The following is a 23,794-nucleotide window of genomic DNA, read 5'->3' as shown; positions in this document are numbered from 1 at the left end:
ATAATGCTAAAAGTATCTATTTCACAGGATTGTTGTGAGGCTCAAATATGTGATCTATTTAAAGAGTTTTGTCAAATTTAAATACTGATCTAAATGTCAGTTATTACTATTATTGTGGAGTTCAGATAGGAATGGCCCTCAAATTAGCAATTATCCTGCTATTTTTACATGTGATATTCCATGAAATAGAATAGATAATATAATTGATTTTTATAGTGAAATAAACATACTCCTATATGTTCAACGTACAATTCTAATAGTAGAGAGGATGATAGGGCTGATGTGTAATTTGCATAGCTTCCATGTGATTTTGATTTCTCCTGCTAGGTCTCTGTGTTTTGAAGTTTTTCATTCCTTATAGTTCCAAAGGAATGAGTATTTTGGTAAAGTGACATCTATTGAAAAAACACTATTACAAACATTTTTGGATCACTGTTATATGAAGGTGATTATGAGCAAAGCTTTGGTTTGGGTTACTAGTCCAATTTGAGTATAGTATATTGGTTAAATTCTCCAGGATATTTTAAGGTCTGTATTTGTAGTAAGGAGATTTTCCCCAGTCTGCAATGATGTTTTACACAATTTCTAGCATTGCCTGGAATAATCTGCAGTGATCAATAACTCTGGTTCCCTTAAGGATAAACCTTCTATAATGTCTGGTGGCTTCATGACATGGCCCTGACTTACTATCATAAACTCTTCCATTTTCATAAACACATCTGCATAGACCATCATCCTTTTGATCAAATTTTTTTATATATGGTTGGTAGATGTTTCTCACAAAAGTCCTTTTGATTTCATTCTTTGATCATGGCTATTTTATAGGCTCCAAATGAAAGCATTTGACAAATCTAATAATGTATAGCTGTTGTTAGTCTACTCTGGCCCTGGGAACAAGAATACTTGTTTGGAACTGCTTGTTTCAAAAGCATTTATATAGGGTCTTTTTTCACCTCATTATTTGTTATCATGTACTTTGATAATACCTATTAATTTTCTTCCTCCTTTTTGGCATGGAAGGATTGCCTTTGTGTAATTGCCTTAGAATGATGAGCCCTATGTTTTATTAATATTGTAAGAGGTTTTGTTAGACCACTTTCCCAATATGTTATGGACCATTTTGCAGTTATGAAAATATACATTCAGATTGGTATTATAGAGGTGTTACTTATTATAAATATGTTCTCTCCAATGATCTTTAATTTCAGGATACCAATTGTCTCTTAACATGTTCAGCAATAGCTTTCTCCTTGATATGTTTATGTTCAATGTGTCTTATCTGGAGATCATAGTATAAATAATACCTTTGGTGTGTCTTACCCGAAAGAAGCTTTGGTTCATTTGTACAATTTGACATCCAGATTTGTTTTCTCTCATTCTTTGGCATAGGGATTGGCATAGGGACCGAAGCAGTGATAAGATCCATGATTTCATTTGGAGAGGGAGCTGCTGGGTAAGGAATCTCCCTCCGCATGTTAGTACCAAATCTAAGAGAGTTGCCTGGAGTTCTAAGAGGCAAAAAGGATTGTTTAGGATCATATAATCAGGATATGTCAATGGAACTACTTAAACCCCAGGGCTTCATGGTTTCAAAGCCACATTTACTACATATACTGACCCATCTTGGTATATATTAAGAATTGTACATGCATCCATTTGTTGGGTCCAAATTATATACTGATATCATTGGAGGAAGATTCTATGAGATGTCGTTTTCATTGGAGCCATATGTAGTAATTTGATATCATCCATTGTATCAAATAATTAATTAGATTCTTTTTAATTGACATTCCTTAATAGATAATAACCAAAATTGATATAGCACTTACTGGCAGGCATTAAGTGCTTTACAATTATTATGTCATTTGAATCCTCATAACTCTGGGAGAGAGATGTTGCTATTATTATCCCATTTTACAGATGAAAAAACTGAGGCAAACAGCAGCAAAGTGATTTGCTTAGGGTCACGTGGTATGAAGTAATATCTAAGAAGACAGGAAAGAAAGGGGGTAGGGGAGGTTACAAAGAGCTTTGAATTCAAATAGAACATTTTGTACTTGCTACTGGAAACAAGAGAAAGCTATAAGAATTTTTTGATTTGCAAGAGTGGAAGAGGCGACAATTTTATTTTAAGCAAATTGCTTTTGTGGCTGAATGGAGATTGGACTGGAGTAGAAGGAGATTTGAGGCAGAAAGACTCACCAGCAGGCTATAGGAGTAATCAAGGTGTGAGGTGATGAGAATCTGCACTAGAGGGATAGCAATAGCACAAGAGAAAAGGGGGTGGATTGGGGAGATGTTGTCTAAGTGAAATCAACAGGCCTCAGCAACAGCTTGGATATGGAGTGGGGAAAGGTGTGAGAAACAGTGAAAAATCCAGAATGATTCCTAGCTTGTGACTCTGAGGGACAGCATCATATAACAGTGTTATGCTCAAGAATAAATCAAATTCACTCAAAAGTCATCACTGTTGGGATGTCATTGGGCCTCTTCCAGAATGAAGGAAGAACAAGAACAACAGAGAAAGCACTGGGGAAGGATTTAGCAGGGAAGATAATGAATTTTGTTCTGGATAGATTTGAGTTTAAGATGTCCAATAAACACCCAATTTGAGATGTCTGGAAAGGCAGTTGGAAATGCAAGACTGGAGGTCAGTAGAGAGATTAGGGAAGGAAAGGCAGATTTGGGAGTTGTCAGCATAAAGTTGGTAATCAAATATATGGATCTGAAGAGACCACTAATTGAATTATTATAGAAGGAAAAGAGAAGAGAATCCATGACAAAATCCTGAGGGGAATTGATGGTAGAGAATGTGATCTAGAGGAAGATCCAACCAAGGAGGCAGAAAAGAATAGGTCAGATTGGTAGAAGGAAAACAAGGAGAATGGGGTATCCCACAAACCTAGAGAAAAAGAAATATCAATGAAGAGAAAGTGATCAACAGTGTCAAAGACTGCACATAGGTCAAGGAGAATGAGAATTGAGAAAAGACCATTGGATTTGGCTATTATGAGGCAGAAGTGAGGAGAGAGTACATGCCAGGCAAAGGAGACAGCCAGTTCAAATGCAAGGAAATGGGAGGAGGGATGGCATGTGTAAAGAAAACCAGGTTGGTTGAATTACAGAGTGCTCAATAGGAAGTAATATTCAGTGAAACTAAAAGGATAGGTTGGGGTCAGAATGTCAAAGTCCTTAAAAGTTAAACAGAAAAGTTCATATTTTATCCTGGAGACTATAGGGAATCACTGAAGTTGAATGAGTAGGGAAGTGACATATTAGATTTTTGCTTATGGAAAATTCCTTTGGCAGCTATACATAAGATAGACTCAAACAGGGAAGGGCCTAAGACAGAAAGTCCAAATAGAAGGCTGTTGCAATAATCTAGGAGAGATGTGGTACCTATATGAGTAGAAAGAAGAGGCTGGATGTGAGAGATGTTTCAGAAGTAGAAAAAAAGAATATGTAGAAACCAACTGGATATTCAGGAAGGGAGAGAAGAGTCAAAGGAGTCATCCAGCCTTTGGCTGAGGACCTCTAGAGAGGGCTAAATGACTACATCCCAAAGTATCCCAAAACTGATGGGTAAGAAGCAAAATAAGGGTTAAAATGAAGTATGTAATTTATTATATCTAAACTAAAAGGCCAAATGCCAGTAAATATACGTAGAAAAAAAGATACAGCAGTTCCTGAGTTAGGATCTCACTGATAATTGTATCAAAGTAATTCAGCTATTTGAACTAAAACATTCTTTAGCCTTTAAAAACATTAGTACATATAATCAAGCACCATGTTGGAATTGCAACAAGTATGTTTAAGTTTCATTGCAGAAACGCAGGCTTAGTGAAAATATTCAGTCGGGACACCTACACAAAAAGGGCATAAGGGCTGTTATTTAAGCTAAAAATCATTCTCTGTCATGCCAGAAATATTAAAAGAAACAGGAATCATAAATTAATTAATTGATCTTCATGTGTTTGGCCTTGGCTGTGAAACACATACATGCACACACATATAGTTATGTTACCTACATGCATATATATATGTATATATATATGTATATATACATATATATATGCAAATGCATACACATGCATATATATATGTATATATATATATATGTCATATGCATGTATTTGTCCAGTGCACATAGTAGGTGCTTAAAAAGTGTTAAATAAAATTAAATTGTTTGGTTTGAATGCCAAGTGAAGTGTAAGTGCCTATGAAATGCTAAGCTAATTATATATACAGATGGAAAAGATGAGGAATATTCCAGAGAACATTCCTGTTATACTTGAATAGATTTGTTTTCTCTCCTTAGTGAGGGGAGGGGCAATGGGGCAAAGGAGTAAAGCAGAGGGAGAGAGGAAAAAAGGAGAAAGAGAGAGAGTCAGTTAACTTCAAAGTGAGCCTCAGCTACCATTTGGGCAGAGTGCTTTTTATAGCTATTGCTAATTTGGCAGGGTTTGCTTGATTTTTCCTGGGAGTTTTTTGGATACATGGTTTCTTTGAATGGGAACAGTTCTAATTAAGTTTCCTGTGAATGATTCTTTCCTTGGAGCAGCACTGGCTGCAGCAGGAAACAACAGAGGCCACCAATATCATGTTCCCTGCTCCCAATCACAGCCTGACCCTAAATATTTCCATATAGTAGTAACACTGAGCCCCTTTTGCTATGTTGTCCTAGAAGTGGGAATCCCCTACTTTTGAACAAATGCAGTCTTCCAGGCTTTAACATTCAGACAAACTTTGCATCTGCTTTGGGACCATCTTCACACATGCCCCAGTGACTTTGATTTTGCTGAAGGCCTTGGAGAGTGGAACTCCCCCAAGCCCTTGACATATCTGAACTCGACAGAATGTTTCCCAATGGAAATATCTTTGTGCCCTCCTATAGCCAGATTAGAGAGTTGACTGAACAAAGAATACTTTTTTGGAAACAAAAAACAACCTCTGAGTGTCAAAAAACCATATAAGGATGATTGGATCATCCTGCAGATGCATCAGATTTAGATCTGGAAGGGACATTAATAAGTACGATACCCTCAGCTGATAGAAGAGGAAACTGAGGCCCAGAGAAAAGAAGCTATTTGCCCAACATCCCACAGGCAATGCCAGAATCAGTATTTAAACCCAAGTCTTTTGCTCTCAAATCCGATGCTCATTCTTCCATCCTATGTTGTTTTTCAAACTGTCATTATAAGGATTTGATGACATAACTAGTTTATGACAGTTTCACATTTCTCTTTGGTCCTTAGTTTTCTCATTCTATTTTTACTACTTAACTCAGACTTGTTGTGAGGGAAGCACCATGTGAGTAATTCTTGAGTTATGATCAGAATAATGGCTTAGGAAGAATGTATGTGTGATTATGTATAGGATTGACTGTAAGGAGAGAGACTATCAGCTATCGTGATAATTTGGATAAGCTCATTTTCAGAGTTCTTTTATATCCATTAGCTATGGCCCTCTGAAGTAGGAAGGAAATGCATTTTATGCATTTTTATGGCAAAGAAAGTGAGGTTAAGGGGGCAAAGTCATCTGTTCATGATTATAGTGAAAGTAACCAGATGGAAGCAAGGACAGAAACCTACATCTTGGATTCTAAGTCCAAGGTCTTTTCTACAATACCATCAAAGCAATCAAAATAATTGATCAAGTCAATGGAAAAATCAGTTATGCTGATGATTTGGGTTTTTTTTTGCGGGGGGAGCTGAAGAGGAGGGATGAAGGCCTATATCATGGAGGCAAAATTATGAAAGGACTGAATCATTGACTTTTCAATTGATTATTTTTATATTGTATAGACAAGATTCATGGAAGCTAGATTATATAGTCAGAAACATAAATCTTAATCATTCTATGATTCTATGATTTGATTCACTCATTCATATAACAGCTACTGAAAACATACTATACATAAGGCCCTATGTTAAACACTATAAGAAACACACACATACAGAATAACCTAATGCCTCTCTTTTAGGAGCTTATATTCTAATAGATGAGCTAAGACATGGACATAAAGCTGCCTCTTTGAAGCTAGCACTCACTGATCCTAGTTGTGCTTGCCAGAGCCAAGCTGAACAATTTAACACATGCGCCCCATGAAAGTATAAATACTTGAAGATTAGCACCAAGTCTGCCCTAAGTCTCCCTTTTTCTAAGCCAAATATGCTCCACTGCTAATTATGGTAAGAAGCAGAATGTGCTCTGTGTCAAAAGAGAGGCACAAGTAAAATTCTACAGAGATGCAAGAGAGGAAAAGAACAATTTTGGAAAGGAAAGGATTTCAAAAGATAGAGTTTGAGGAGTCAGGAAAGAATTCCACATAGATGGAAATATATTCAATAAAGGCATGGGGAAGGAAAAGTGTGTGTGTGTGTGTGTGTGTGTGTGTGTGTGTGTGTGTGTGTGTGTCTTTGGGTAACAGTGAGTTAACCTTTTTGGAAAGAGCATAGGCTAAATGTAGGGGAGTGGTGAGAGACAAGGCTGCCAAGATAGCTTTAGGACAGACTTGATTCACAAAATCACATCATATAGATCTGAAACTAGAAGGGCCTTAGAAGGCATCTAGTCCAATTTTATCATTTGTTTTTGTTTTTGTTTGTTTGTTTGTTTTGCTGAGGCAATTGGGGTTAAGTAACTTGCCTAGGGTCACACAGGTAGGAAGTTTTAAGTGTCTGAGGTCAGATTTGAACTCAGGTCCTCCTGATTCAGGGCTGGTACTCTACCCACTATACCACCTAACTGTCTCCTCCCCCCCCAAAAAAAAGTTTTTAACGGAAGAAACTGCAGCTTTTGATGGTGTAATCACCCTCTTCTCTCTAGGTTTTAGTGACACTATTCTCTGCTTGATCGCCTCATACTTGTCTGCCCACTCCTTTTCATTCTCCTTTATTGGATCATCCTGCAGATCATGTCCACTAATGGAATGTCTCCCAAGTCTCTGCTGTGGGCCCTCTTTTCTTCTTTCTCTATACTATTATACTCGGTGAACCCGTAAACTCTCATAGATTCAGTTATCATCTTTATGCTGATGATTTTCAGACCATTTATTTAACCCTAACCTCTTTTCTTATCTCCAGTATTATTTATCCAACTGCCACTTAGACATCTTCAACAGGATGTCCCAAAGACATTTTAAACTCACATGTCCAAAATTAAACTCATTATCTTTTTTCTCAAATCCTTCCCTCTTTCTAAATCCTCTATTACTGTCAGGAGCACCACTATCCTCCCAATTAACCAAGCTCCCAACTTGGGCATCAGCCTTAACTCCTCACTATCTCTTATCCTCCAATATCTAATCAATTTTCAAGCTCTGTTGTTTCTACTTTTGTAACATTTACTATCCATCACCTTGGTATGGGCCCTTAGGTGATGACCTTAGGCCTGGATTGGTATTATAGCCTACAGGTTGATTTCCCTGCCTCAAGTTTCTCCCTCCCTCCAGACCATATTCCACTCAACTGTCAAAGTGACCTTCCTAAAATGCAAGTACAACCATTTCAATCCTTTCCCCACTTCTCCATTCAATAAATTCCTATGGCTCCCTATTACTTCCAACTCAAGATCAGATGGAAAACCCTCTGGTTTTTAAAAGCCTTTTTAACCTAGCTCCTTTTTGTCTTTCTATTCTTTATACCCTTCACTCCACTCCATGAACACTGTTATCTAGCCACAGTAGCCTCCTTGTTGTTCCTGAAATACAACACTCTACCCTCCAACTCCATTCACTTTCACTGGCTATCACTTATCCATGGAATACTTCCTTCTCATCTTTGTCTCTTGGCTTCTCCAGATTCCTCCATGTCTCAGTTAAAGTCCCACCTTCTGCAAGAAGCTTTCTCAGTCGTCCTTAACTTTAGTACTTTCCCTTTAGGATTAGATTCAATTTAGCCTGCATATATCTTGTTTGTACCTAATCATTTTCATGTAGTTTGCTTCATTAGATTATGAGTTCCTTGACATCAGGGACTGCTTTTTGTTCTTTGTATCCTCATGTCTTAGGCATGTGCCTGTCAAAGAGTAAGGTGTTTGTTGACTTGATTTGACTACAAAAATTTCAGTTATTATGATCAGAGCTATGCCTTAAGAAAAGAATTTGTCAGAGATGTCTAGGATAGATTGAAGTGGGAGAAACTAAGCTTGTTATGATAATCCAAATGAGAAAAAACCTCAAGGTTTTGGATTGCCATACCGTGTGGTAATGAACAGAAATGACAGAGCAGATGAATTAACATTAAAGATGTACATCTTCACAAAGTAAAGTTGGTCTTAAGGAGATCATTATATACTTCAACAATAATACCATATGATGATCCATTCTGATGGACCTGGCCATCTTCAACAATGAGATGATCCAAATCAGTTCCAATAGAGCAGTAATGAACTGAACCAGCTACACCCAGGGAAAGAACTCTGGGAGATGAGTATGAACCACTACATAGAATTCCCAATCCCGCTATTTTTGCTGCCTGCATTTTTGATTTCCTTCATAGGTTAATTGTACACTATTTCAAAGTCCAATTCTTTTTGTACAGCAAAATAATTGTATGGACATGTATACATTGATTGTATTTAATTTATACTTTAACATATTTAACATGTAATGGCCAACCTGCTATTTGGGGGAAGGGGTAGAGGGAAGGAGGGGAAAAATTGGAACAAAAGGTTTCGCAACTGTCAATGCTGAAAAATTACCTATTCATATATCTTGTAAATAAAACCTAATTTAAAAAAAGTATAAGTTGATCTCCCTCCTAGGAAAGAAACTGAAGGTCTGGTAATCCTGAGATGATTATCCAGGCTATCAAGAAGAATGAAATTTTACTTCTAAAAAACAACATAGAAGAGTTTACATATGAAAACAAAGCAAATGGAACTAAAAAAGCAGAAGGAACTCCTGACTCACATCAAGAGATTGCCCAGGAAAGCACAGTGCCTTTACATATCTTGTAGAAGGCTCAAGCAGGCAGAAAAGGTAAGAGATGGGCCCTCACAATGCCTTCTTCCCCAATTTATAATATAGGATTAGACCAGGGAAGCCAGCATGGGCCAAACTTATGTAGTCACCTAGGGCCAATGGTGTGTTCATGGGGCATAGTGACTTGCTGAGGATCACATAACTAGCAAGTATCTGAGGTGAGATTTGAATATAGGTCTTTCCGAGTCTTACATCTAGTATTCTGCCATTCTGCCACTCTCAGACTTAAACATACATAAAACTTTGTTTAGAGAGCAGTTCTTAATCATTTTTGTAAAGCGTATGTGCTAGGTAGTTAAGTACTAACAGGAAAGGTAGAGAGAAATTAGGACAGCTAAAAAAAGCTTTCCATGGGGAAAAGAAGCAGGTTAATATTAACTACATTTCTATAATACTCCTAAACATGAGGTAATATTCATAAGGCATCGATCAGTTTGGCATAGACAATGCTCTCTATAATGATACATTTGCCCAGAAACAGAAATAGTTCAGTCCTGGTAGCTGAGCAAAAAGAGGTACTGGAACAAAGCAAAATGAACACAAATGAAGAATAGAGAATTCAACTACATTCAGTCAGTATGTCAGGAGAACAGAACCTGATCTTGTGTGGAGAATTTCCAAAGAGCAAAAAAACCAAATGTTTCTAGATAGCAAAGAGGCAGCTGTCTAAATCTATCAACTGAATGACTAATTTCAATTTACATTGTGCTATTCGTTTCCTAAATGGATGTATCCACATTGACCAAGACTCTTTCTGTATATCATTCCTCCTTTTACCACTAGAGGACATCACCCACCAATGGAAACCAAAAGGCCCCATGCTAATTACTCCACTTATTTAACACAGAGACCCTGGGATGGGCTCTTCAGAGCCACCAAACTTAAAGGGCTTTCCTGACTGAAATGAAGAGATGTTTCACTCACCAAAGGCGTGAAAAATATGTTGTAGGACTAGAGTTCTGAGCATAGTAGTGAAACAAAAGAAAACTCTACTAGTTTTTTTTTTTAAATTAAAGACCAGTTCTGTTTGTTTATTGAAGCCTCTTCAAATGACAAATTTAGCAGGAGAGTTTGAAATTTGTAAGAATAGTTTCAATGGAAAAAATGTAACTTCTGGAACAGGCTTCTCTTTTTTCTTCTCTTTCCTGTTGATTTGATTAGGGTCACTATTGAAATGAAATGAAATCTAAATGTACCCAAGAAAATATGAGCCATTTTCACATTTCTTTCTATTCTAAGCCCAATGGATAGACATAAATAATTGGTCATAATTATTTGTGAGCCAATTAATAGGGAATTTGTTATAAAGAACTCTAATTTCAAGCCCTGAACATTGTATCTCATTTAATTCGCTTAAAATGGTATAATAAAACAACTACATTTTAGTAAACCTGTTGAGATTATATTTAAATAGTTCACAAATGATAATTTTTATTAATTCTATCCCACAAAACAATTCAATTTGGTGGAAAAAGTCAATCATAGCTCCCTTGTTTTATTTTAAGTTTTCTTGATGCTTTTTGTTTTTATATTACAGGCTTTGTCAAACATGATCCCTTCCCTTCCCCATCCCAGGAGACTTCCCTTGCAATTGAAACCTGGGAGGGAAGTCTTTGCTTTCCTCATGGCTAGAGATCGAATACTCAACTCTTCATGCCTTTGCAAAGAGTAGAGTTTTGCAAGAGCTTGAGAGAGGAGAGATCTTGTTTTTTTAGCTCATGGCTTTAAGACAGAAAACACAAATTTCCAGATATGGTTCCTGAAGTGAAAAGAAGAATCTGGGAAGAAAGTGATATAAGAGAACTGGCACTTCAATCATGCCCCTATCCTCAGCTTACTATACCACAGACTTGGGGGAATTTCTCCTTGGGTGAGATCTGGGATTTCCTTACTTGGCTGAGCTAAGATATCTTGGAGACAATTCACTTTCTATATTGTCTGGTATATTTTCAGTCACATAACTTCACTGATTTGTATTTGGCATCAGCTTAGATAATTGAGTTTATTTCCTGTTTAATATGTGTGGTCTTGGTGCAAATGCCATTTGGTGGGAACATATAGCTTGAGATACTTCTTCCCTGTCACAGGATTGTGACAGCTTGAACCTAAAATTATTTCCCCTAAGCTAACAACATGGGGGAGCAGATCTATATAAATCTAGGCTGGCACTGCTTTCTGTCTCAGATGAGAACAGAGTAGCCAGCCCCATGGCCCCAGTGTCCTAGTTTCCCTCCTGGCAGAAACCAGTCTCCCTTGGAGAAAGGTGAGCCCAGGAGTTCCTAGAGATATATAATCATCCCCATTAACCACATCTAGACAGACCCACATGGACATACATAACCTACATGGGAAACCTCCACACACACATATAGATAATAAAGAAGGGAAAAAACAAGTAAACAAGACCACCTCATCCATTAACTGTGACATGTGACAGTATATGAAAGATTCCACATTCATACTCTTCCTCCTCACCAATGAAAGGAGGGAGATGTAGTTTCTTATCTCTTCTTCATAAAACCTTTATTTCATAAAATTCATCAGCTTATTGACTTTTTCACCCAATAAGCTCTGAATTTAGGCAGACAAAACTTGAACAAATTTAAATTGTTTTCCCTGAAAATTCTCTCTTTCATGCAGAAAGAGAAAGATAATTCTAAACATATATTCTTAACAAGAGGAATGAAGACAATTTGGTATTTTTTCTTTGTTTCATGGGTTGTCAAAGAATTCATCATCAAATAGCCAGCCTAGTAGATGTCAGTCTCTCCGAACTTAGACCAGTCCATGAAAAGCAGAAAACTATAAAAAGGACCCATGGACAGAACAGACAAGCACTGACCAATGGTTTACCTCTCTGCCATAATGAATGAGGTATTGGAATAAGATCCATCAATACTGTAGTCAATATTGCTCTAAGAAGTCATTTGGACCTCAACTGATAGTCTTTCCTTCCTGAAACTCTTGTAATCTTTAAGCTGTGGTAGAATGGTAGGAGTAAAACAGGGTTTTACTTGAAGCAGAGGAACAAGAATGCTGAAAAAGGACTTACTACCATATCGTCTTTGGGGACAATCTTAGCTGAGTACAGATCTGCAGTCTTCTAAAACAATTTATAAAAACTAAGACTTTAATCATAGCAATAACCCCAATGACACAGACCAACATTACTGTAAAGCAGATTAATTAGAACAGAAGAGATTTGAAGTCTTAGACCTTACCAGGCATACTTTGACAAAAGACTACCAATCCTAGGAAAGACTATATCTGACTGCCCCTCTTCTCACCAAAGGGGAACATAATCTTTTATGGCTACCAGAGAAAAGAGAGAAGAACTGAAAGGAAAAGGAAGCCTTTCAATCAATTCTCATTAAAATTTGTATTTCTTTAACTCTTTCCCTTAGTTCATGAATAGCTAATTACTACTTTCTAGACAATCCCAGCTTCTGTAAATTTAAGTTCTATGAAAGATCTGATGGTCTTTGGGAAGAATTTCCCTTTATGAGGGAGAGGTCAGTTTAACATCAAGATCTTGTTCAGTTAGCATAGTAGCCTATCTCCTCAATCCAGTCATATGACCCATAATTGCACTCCTTTCCTACTGTTCTCTCATGAGCAAAAAGAGGGATGCTTGCTTTCCAAATAGCTAGAAGATAATGGTGTTATATTATAAGTCACTATTTATAATTTGGCCAAGGACACCTGAGTAGATAATAAAACTAACAGTGAAATTTATGTACAAAAGTAAAATAAATGTTCTATTCTAATGTGTGAGTTACTTTTTTTACATCATTTAAATTTTTCTTAATTTTAATATATGATAATGGTAATGTTCTAGGACCAGACAGTCATTCACATGTAAACTGCTCTTGTGGATTATTAGCATCACTACTCCTTATTGTCAGATTGCAAAATCAAGAGTATGGCACTAAAAAGGACCTTGTATCCCTTTATTTACAAACAACAACTATCCTGAATGACAACTAATTAAGTCAGTCAAATGAGATTTTTCTAGTAATGTTGAATATGTGCTATCACTGCCATTTAATAAATGTTATTAAATGTTTATGGAATTTGAAACAGAATTTTTGTTAGTTCATTCAATACAAAATAAGATGGACATTTTCTATCCTAAAAAATGATTACACTTGCCCTAGGAAACCCTTCTTCAACTCTAAATGAGAATAATCATTAAATTGTCACTGAGAAAAACCATACCAAAATATGTGAAATGATAGCAAAGGTTAATTACATTTTAAAATAAATGGCCCTAATGCTTTACCTCATCATCAATCACTCAGGATACAGACATGTCTACTCAGACAGTGAGGTGATGTTCTTCAGCAAACACTTTTGGATGTTTAAGGTCAGATAAAAAAAAAACAGAATGAAGTTAAAATGAATATTGTTAAATTAGGAAAGAGGCAACTATAATTGTATATGGCCAGACAATCTGAATGTCTAATATTCGCTGAGAAGGAAGAACAATTAGTAAATTCATGAACTGTATTTCTACTTGGATTTGTACTTTGACGCTGTCTATTAGAATAGCAAAGTCAGTTATTTGCTAAGCCTGATGGGAAGTAAACTCTTCAGAGTAGGAGTTTTGCCTCTGCTAATCATGAGCACTACAGTGTAAGACAACCAAGTGTCGCATGAAATGATATTTCATGCTTTTGGATGCACCATGAAATCAACTCCTCTAACCCCCTTATTAATTCTCTAAGAAGATCCCATGAGCCATCCTTCCATGTAGGTGTGATTTATTTAAGTCTGCTAGTTTCACTTATAATGACAATATCCAATATTGATATATTTTTCTAACAATGTTTCAGTCTACTGTACAAACTTCTCACATTTAGCATCTCCAACCTGTGAAGTTCTTAATACTTGTGGACTCCCTTTGTACCACTCTGCCATCATCATTATGGAAGCAGAAGAGAATCAAACAGGACTAAGATCCATTTTATATTTTTTCTTTGTATCATGGATTATTATGGCTCAAGAATTCATTGTATGCTAATTACTTTCTTGTATTAAATCTCTCTGTATTTAGCTATAATAGTTCCTCAGCAGGAGGCACAATCTTTCCCCAATGGTGAGCCTAAAGGCTTTCCAGTTTGGTGGAATCTGTTAGAACTTTGAATCTGTGAGCATTAGCTTTGGGAACTCAGTACTACTTTCATGTCATAATGAGGAACTGGAGACACTTGGGGGACAAAATCTAGAAGTGTACAATACTCTGAACTATGTTTATGAGGTAAGAAGGTGGAGTGGAAAGAGAAGAAATCAGATGCCAGGAGAACTGGTTTCTGTACCAACTTTCTTCCCTGTGTGGGCCTTACATCTTCCTCTGAAAAATGAGGAGTATGGACTAGATGACCTCTAAGTTCCCTTCTAGCTCTAAATTCAATGATGTTAAAGTAAATTCTATGAAATGTTCTTTGAAAGGTCTCTAATACTTTGTCATTTTTAGTAATGCTTGGTTGAACTCAATTTAGTTCTTTTTAATGTTGAACACCTAGGATTTTATAAATGCAGCATTTGTAGCTTTAACAATTTAAGTTTGTAAATGAGGGGCAGCTGGAGGTATTATGGCTACCTGAAAATTCAATATTTTTGAATATCCAAAAAATTGCAATATTTATGAGAAATTCCAATTATTGTCCAAATAATCTTGAGATTGATGGTAGTCCCATTATCAGTAAGTTGATCACTAGATGAATCACATGGCAACAGCAAATCATAAAACAAGGAGAAAAATACTAGATGGCCTGTGTTGCCCCTTTGTTTTTCCACAGTGACAGTATCTGGGTGTCAGGAAAAAAGGGTAGAGAGTATTAAGACTCAAGAGTTTTTAAACTCTTTATAAACATTAACATCTATAGGTACAATAAATATGAGGTCTTTATCAAGTAACCAAAAATTGGACATATATGATTGAAAACCATGAAGCACAATAATACTAATAAATTTAAAACAAACAAACAGAAAAAAAAAGAAAATTTCAGCTAAATGGGAGGGAAGTTTAGAGGTTGACCTTGGAGAGACCAACATAGTTTGCCACAGTTAGTTTCGTTATGTGCTCAAAGGCAATACGGCAAGTCAAGAAGCATTTGACATCAGGCTTTGTGATGCATGCCTGTAATTCTTGATTTTAGGAGGTTGAGACAAGTGGATTGAGCTCAAAAGTTATAAGCTGTAGTAGGGCTCCAGCCAATCAGATGTATATAGTGTGTGTGTGTGTGTGTGTGTGTGTGTGTGTGTGTGTAGATTCAGAAACAGCAAGTTGAAGATTCTGTGCCTATCAGTAATGGGTATTGGACCCATGAGTGACCACTGTACTTCCAGCCTGGAAAAAAATGATTTTGACAAGGAACTTCATTTCATGAGATACATTGTCATCTCACTCTGAAGTACTTCTGATGAACTCAGAAAAGACCACCATGAAGATGATTGCAGCTTGAACAAGATCAGCAATCTAATGCAAAGAAAAGGTAAGAAAATGTTAAAAACAACTTGAGATCCTCCAAACTTTAATACTCTATGACTTCAGTACAAAGAGAACATCAAGGAACATGGTGGAAACTTTGTTTAAAAACATGGCTCTGGTTTGAGGACTTAAAAACTCTTAGGTTGCTCCAAAGTTTCATATTTATACATCATGTATTATCTGAGAAGAGTAAAGGTGCAAAGCATAACAAACACCAAACAACAGCACAAAAAATAAAACAATAACAGGCAAGAAGTGATTAATTCCTGATGTGGAAATCATACCAGAATCAGCTACCTGTGAACAGACACAAAAAAATCAAAACCAGTAACAAATTACAAGAAAATGTAATGATGAGAAGATACTGTGAACAACTGAAATGGCTTCAAAGTGATCTATTCAACTGAGCTATAAATGCTTTAAGAAGGGGAAATGGAAAAAGGCAAAGATACTAACTTTGATCATCACTGTATTTCTTGTAAAAGTTTAAAAGACTAAAACAGTCATCACTGTGATAAAGATAAAAGAGCCCAGAAAATACCTTATCAATCTTTTCAACAAGCAAGCAGTCACAAGCTATGAGTAATAGTAGTCTGCAATATCAGCTCATTTGTAAACTATTATGGAAGAAAATGAAGATAATTTTCAGAAGTAGCAAATTGGCAGTCAATAGAGTGCTAAGACTGGAGACAAGAAGACCTGGGTGCAGATGGCTCTCTTCATCACTGAACAAGTGGAACTGGTTTGAATCATCTTGTTGTAGAGAGCCATGTCCATCAGAATTGATCATTGTATAGTCTTGTTGCCATGTATAATGATCTCCTGGTTCTGTTCAATTCACTTAAAATTAATTAATGTAATTCTCTTCAGAGCTCTCTGAAGTCATCCTGGTTGTTTCTTACAGAACAATAATATTCCTCAGCATTCATATACCATAATTTACTCAGCCATTCTCTAACTGATGGATATCCATTCAGTTTCCAGTTTCTTGCCACTACAAAGAAGGCTGCCACAAACATTTTTGCATATGTGTGTCCCTTTACCTCCTTTAAGATTTCTTTGAAATATAATCCCAGTAGAAACACTTCTGGGTCAAAGGGTATGAACAGTTTGATAACTTTTTGAGCATAGTTCCAAACTATTCTCCAGAGTGGTTGGTTCCATTCACAATTCTACCAGCAATGTATTAGTATCCCAGTTTTCCCACATCCCCTCCAACATTGGTCATCGTTTCATGTCATCTTAGCTAATCTGACAGATGTGTAGTGTCTACCTTTGTTTTGAAGAACAAATTTATTTTTTTAGCAATATGATATAGTTGTAAATCTTAGAATATTTGAAATCTCCAAGGAATCAAAATTTCAGGTGATCTAAAGAATGAGATATGGAGAGCATAAGTAAGTCAAAATCTATTTATTATGCTAACCAATGCAAAGAAATGACACAAAATGTGGCATCCCTCTTGGTACTGGCCAGAAACTGGAAACTGAGTGGATGCCCATCAATTGGAGAATGGCTGAATAAATTGTGGTATATGAATATTATGGAATATTATTGTTCTGTAAGAAATGACCAACAGGAGATTTCAGAAAGGCCTGGAGAGACTTACATGAACTGATGCTGAGGGAAATGAGGACCTGAAGATCATTATACACTTCAACAATACTATATGACGATCAATTCTCATGGACGTGGCCCTCTTTAACAATGAGATGAACCAAATCAATTCCGATGGAGCAGTAATGAACTGAACCAGCTACACCCAGTGAAAGAACTCTGGGAGATGACTATGAACCACTACATAGAATTCCCAATCCCTCTATTTTTGTCTGCCTCCATTTTTTATTTCCTTTATGGGCTAATTATACACTATTTCAAAGTCTGACTCTTTTTGTACAGCAAAATAACTGTTTGGGCATGTATACATATATTGTATTTAACTTCTACTTTAACATATTTAACATGTATTGGTTAACCTGTCATCTGGGGGAAGGGGTGGGGGGAAGGAGGGAAAAAGTTGGAACAAAAGGATTTGCAACTGTCGATGCTGAAAAATTACCTATGCATATATCTTGTAAACAAAAAGTTATAATAATAAAAAATGACACAAAACTTGAAGGAAAAAAACATTTGAGGAAATCTGAAAAGAAAGTATTGAAAGTAAAGGATAACTAGCCCCTGACACATCAAAAAAAAAAAAAAGACCTTGAATAAGGCCTCTAGGAAATTGGATAGATCCTTTCCTGAGGATATATGGGAAAACAAAAACAAGAATCACATGGGACAAGAAAAGATGGATGATTTGCTATGGAAGGAGGAGTTACCACATCACTGTGATCACAGACCTGCTGAATTATTAAATTGTACAGGAGTACCTTCTAATCCCAAGAGGATCATAGGACCATATATTTAGGTCTGAAAGGGTAGACAACCTTAGAGGTCATGCTATTTAAACCTCTCATTTTACAGAGGAGGAAATTTAGACCCTCTATAGAGATGTGAAATGATTTGTTCAAAACCACACAATTTATTGGAAAAGCTGAGAAAATATCCTAGCTAGGCTTTCTGTTTTCTTTCCACTACACCTTTCAACACTACTGAATTATATTGTTAATTTGTTACTTTAAAAGATCCTTGATTTCACTGGTGTTCTTCCTCCTACCACCAATGCAGATTCTAGCCCATTTCCCCATGCCTTTTTAAAAATGTGTAATGCTTTTTCAGTCTTTCCCATAAATAATTCATAGATAATTTACTAGCACATTGGAACCTTCTGATTCTTTTAATAATAAGAGATACTAATTTATCACTTGAAGTGGCTCTACCAAACCCTCCTTGAATCTTACATGGCTCTCCTTCCCTCACCTCTCAGATGAAAACCTCTGTTTTTACTGAAAAAATTGTGGCCATTTACCAAGAGCTGCCTCTTCTCCCCCTCTCATCTCACATGTGGCCTTCTGCTACTCACTTATCCTTCACTTATATCTCACATGAAAAGGTGGCCTTCTCCTTGCCAAGGTAAATCATTCTATAAGCACAAGTGATTCTATCCCATCCCATCTTCTCCAACACATTATCTCCTCTATCATCCACAGTCTTATTTATACTTAATCTCTCTATGGGTTTCTTCCCTACACCCTATACTCTCAAGTGTTTTTATTAGGAATGGATGTTGGATTTTATCAAATGCTTTTTCTGCATCTATTGAGATGATCATATGGTTTTTGTTTGGTTGGTTATTGATATAGTCGATTATGCCAATAGTTTTCCTAATATTGCAGCAGCCCTGCATTCCTGGTATAAATCCTACTTGGTCATAGTGTATTATCCTGGGGATGATTTTATGTAATCTTTTTGCTAATATTTTATTTAAGATTTTAGCATCAATATTCATTAGGGAGATTGGTCTATAATTTTCTTTCTCTGTTTTCAGCCTACCTGGTTTAGGTATCAGTACCATGTCTGTGTCATAAAAGGAGTTTGGTAGGACTCCTTCAATCCCTATTTTCAAATAGTTTATTTAGCATTGGAGTTAATTGTTCTTTAAATGTTTGGTAGAATTCACATGTAATTCCATCTGGTCCTAGGGATTTTTTCTTAGGGAGTTGGTTAATAGCTTGTTCTATTTCTTTTTCTGAGATGGGACTGTTTAGGATATTTACTTCTTCCTCTGTTAGTTTGGGCAAGCTATATTTTTGGAGGTATTATTCTATTTCATTTAAGTTGTCAAGTTTATTGGCATAAAGTTGGGCAAAGTAACTCCTAATTATTGCTCTAATTTCCTCTTTGTTAGTGGCGAGTTCTCCCTTTTCATTTTTAAGACTAACAATTTGATTTTCCTCTTTCCTTTTTTTAATCAGATTTACTAAGGGTTTGTCTATTTGTTGTTGTTTTTTTCATAGAACCAACTCTCAGTTTTATTAATTAATTCAATAGTTTTTTTACTTTCCATTTTATTGATCTCTACTTTTATTTTTAGAATTTCAAGTTTAGTGTTTGACTGGGGGTTTTTAATTTCTTCCTTTTCTAGCATTTTTAGTTGCAAGCCCAATTCATTGACCTTCTCTTTCTCTATTTTATGCAAATAGGCCTCTAGAGATATGAAATTTCCCCTTATTACCGCTTTGGCTGCATCCCATAGATTTTGGTATGATGTCTCATTATTATCATTTTCTTGGATGAATTTATTAATTATGTCTATGATTTGCTGTTTCAGCCAATCATTCTTTAGTATGAGATGATTTAGTTTCCAATTATTTTTTGGTCTACTTTCCCTGGCTTTTTGTTGAATGTAATTTTCATTGCATCGTGGTCTGAAAAGGATGCATTTACTATTTCTGCCTTACTGCATTTGAGTTTGAGGTTTTTATGTCCTAATATATGGTCAATTTTTGTATAGGTTCCATGAACTGCTGAAAAGAAAGTGTATTCCTTTCTGTCTCCATTACATTTTCTCCAGAGATCTATCATATCTAACTTTTCTAGTATTCTATTTACCTCTTTGCCTTCTTTCTTATTTATTTTGTGGTTTGATTTATCTAATTCTGAGAGTGCAAGGTTGATATCTCCCACTATTTTGCTGTCTATTTCTTCTTGCAGCTCTCTTAATTTCTCTTTTAAGAATTTAGATGCTACACCACTTGGTGTATATATGTTTAATATTGATATTGCTTCATTATCTATGCTACCCTTTAGCAAGATATAGTGCCCTTCCTTATCTCTTTTAATTAGATCAATTTTTGCTTTAGCTTGATCTGAGATCAGGATGACTACCCCTGCTTTTTTGACTTCACCTGAAGCATAGTAGATTTTGCTCCAACCTTTTACCTTTAACCTGCATGTATCTCCCCGCTTCAGGTGTGTTTCCTGTAAACAATATATTGTAGGATTCTGGCTTTTAATCCATTCTGCTAACCACTTCTTCTTTATGGGGGTGTTTACCCCATTCACAGTTATGGTTAAAATTACCAATTCTGTATTACTTGTCATCTTGTTAACCCCTGTTTATGCTTTTCTCCCTTCTTTCCCCCTTACCCCCCTTCCCAGTATTAAGCTTGTGAGTACCACTTGCTTCTCACAGCCCTCCCTTTTTTGGTATCCCTCCCCCCTCCTTAGGGTTCCTCCCCCTATCTTACCCCTTTCCCTCACAGTTTCCATATTCCCTTCTGCTTAGCTTATTCCTTCCCTTTTCAATTTTCAATGAGGTGGGAGAAGTTTCACCATAAATTGAATATGTCTAAAATTTTTCTCTTAAAGTCAATTCTGAAGGCAGTAAGATACCCACTATATTCATCCCCCTCCATTCTTTCTCTCAGATATAATAGGTTTCCTATGCCTCTTCATGAGAAGTAATGTCCACACTTTGCCCTTTTTCTGGTACAATGTCCTTTCCACATCTAGTTTCTAGCACAAGGTATACATGTATTCTTTATACATCTTTATAGCAGAAATATAGTTCCCAAGATTAATCTTTACCTTTTTAGGTTTCTCTTGAGTTCTATATTTGTAGATCAAACTTTTTGTTAAGTTCTGGTTTTTTCATCAAAAATAGGTGAAATTCGCTTATTTCGTTGAATGTCCATCTTCTTCCCTGGAAAAAGATGCTCATTCTCGCTGCGTAAGTTATTTTTGGTTGCATACCAAGTTCCTTAGCCTTTCAGAATACCATATTCCAGGCCCTTTGATCTTTTAATGTGGATGCTGCTAGATCCTGGGTGATCCTTATTGTGGCTGCTCTATATTTGAATTAGGTTTTTCTAGCCGCTTGCAGTATTTTTTCCTTGATCTGAGGTTTCTGGCATTTGGCCACTATATTTCTTGGTGTTTTGATTTTAGGATCCCTTTCAGTAGGTGATTGATGAATTCTATCAATGTCTATTTTACCCTCTGTTCCTATGACTTCTGGTTAGTTCTCTTTGATAATTTCCTGGAAAATAGTGTCCAGGCTCTTTTTTTCATCATACTTTTCTGGGAGTCCAATGATTCTCATATTGTCTCTGCTGGATCTATTTTCCAGGTCTGTTGTCTTCCCCAGAAGGTATTTCACATTTTTCTCCATTGTTTGATTTTTTTGGATTTGCTTGACTGATTCTTCTTGTCTCCTCGAGTCATTCAATTCCACTTGTTCAATTCTGATTTTCAGTGAAGTATTCTCTTCACTCACTTTTTTAAAATCTTTTTCTAATTATCCAATTGAGTTCTTTTGTTCTGTGGAATTTTTTTCCATTTCGCCAATTTTGTTTTTTAGAGAGCTGTTTTCTGTTTCCAGTTCACTAATCCTATTTTTCAAGGATTTGATTTCTTTATCCACTCTGTCTTTAAATGAGTGGGATGACTTCTCCAGACTCTCTTGCCAAGTCTCCCTCTCCTTTTCCCATTTTTGTTCTAGCTCTCTTGTGAGAGCCTTTTTAATTTCTTCCATGAGGTTCATCTGTGCTGAGGAACAGACGATCTCCTCCTTTGGGGATTCACCTGGAGACTGTCTGTTTTTAGTCTCCTCAGGGTTTGGAGTCTGCTCTCTATCTGTATAGAAGCTGTCAAGGGTTAAAGTCCTCTTCAATTTTTTGCTCATTTTGTCAGAGAAGAATCAAAGACAAACTAGCAAAGAAAAAAAAGAAAAAACCCTAAATGGAGTCTGCTTTATTTGGGGGAGGGGCTGGGTGGTGTTACCGAGCTTCCTCTACTGCGGGTGCAGCAGCGAGGCACTAGCAGGACTGTGCTGCACCTGCGCTCTGAGACTCCGAGAGCATGCTGAAACACTATGGGGGAGGGGTAGCCAGGTCCCGAGAGACTCCAGCTGTTTGGGGTTGTATTCTTCACCTCTGGTGTTTTTAGCTTCTCTGCTGGGCTACTGACTTGTTGTCAGGGCAAAGTATCCAATCCTGTAGCAAAGCGCTCCCTGCAGAGATGGCTGAGATCACACCCCACCCCACTCCGGTCTGCTCGGCTGTGAGCTGCCTTCTGTGCTCTCACTGCCGCTGCTGCCCTCAGCCTGCACCCGATCTAAAACAGTCCCCACCCTCGAGCAAAAACAGACCTTTCCTGGTGAATTTCAAGGATGTCTTCTCTTGGTAACTATTTGTGGGTTTTTTTTTTCAGTCAAGCATTAATTCAGAGACTTGTAATGAAATGGATTCTGAGAGAAAACACGGAGCTTACACAGCTGTGTGCCTCCTCTCTGCCATCTTGGCCAGAAGTCCCTTCCCTACACCCTATAAACATGCCTGTGCCGCCCCCATCCTAAAAAAATCCTTACTGGATCATCCATCCCCTCTTACTGTTCCATATGAATCTTGCATTTTGTGGCTCAACTCCTTGAGATGGCTATCAACAATAGGTGCCTCTACTTCCTTTCCTCTTATACTCTTCCTTACTCTCTACAGCTCCTGACCTCATCATTTCATTGTAACTGAAGCCATCTGCATCCAGAAAAAGGGCTATGGAGACCAAATGTGGATCACAACATAATATTTCCACCTTTTTTGTTATTGTTTACTTGCCTTTCATTTTCTTTCTCTTTTTTCCTTTTTTATCTGATTTTTCTTGTGCACCATAATTGTGGAACTATGTATAGAAGAACTGCATATGTTTAATATAGATTAGATTATTTACTGTCTAGAGACAAGGGTGAAGGTAGGGAGGGAGAAACAACTTGGAACACAAGGTTTTGCAATTGTGAATGTTGAAAAATATCTTTGCACATATTTTGAAAATAAAAAGCTATTATTTAAAAAAAGAAACTGCTTTGTCCAAAGCTGCTAACAATCTACTGTCAAATACACACACACACACACACACACACACACACACACACACACACACATATATATATACACACACATATATATGTATATATGTATATATACACACACACATATATGTATATATGTATATATACACATATATTTGTATGTGATAATATAATATCATGTATACCATTTTCTCAATCCTCATCCTTCTTGAACTGTCTTGCAACTATTAACACTGTGGATCACTCTCTTTTACTTGACATTCTTTTCTCTCTAGGCTTGAATAACAATCAATTTTTTGGTTCTCCTCTTCCCTGACTACTCTTTCCCAATTTTCTTTGCTGCAATTTCATCCTGCATGGGACTCTGGTTTGGGCCTTCTTCTCTTTTCCCTCTATGCCATTTTACTGTTAATCTCATAGAATCAGTGTCACAGGTAGAAGGGACCTCAGTAAACATCTAGTCCAACTCATAGCAGATGGTAATCTCTACTTTGAAATAAGGATAGAAAGCTCAATATAAGCCATCATTTTAACACAGCAATAAAAAAGCTAATGGAGTGCTAGG

This window comes from Antechinus flavipes, chromosome X (assembly GCF_016432865.1).
Source record: "Antechinus flavipes isolate AdamAnt ecotype Samford, QLD, Australia chromosome X, AdamAnt_v2, whole genome shotgun sequence".
NCBI lineage: Eukaryota > Metazoa > Chordata > Mammalia > Dasyuromorphia > Dasyuridae > Antechinus > Antechinus flavipes.
This window is presented reverse-complemented; position numbering follows the sequence as displayed.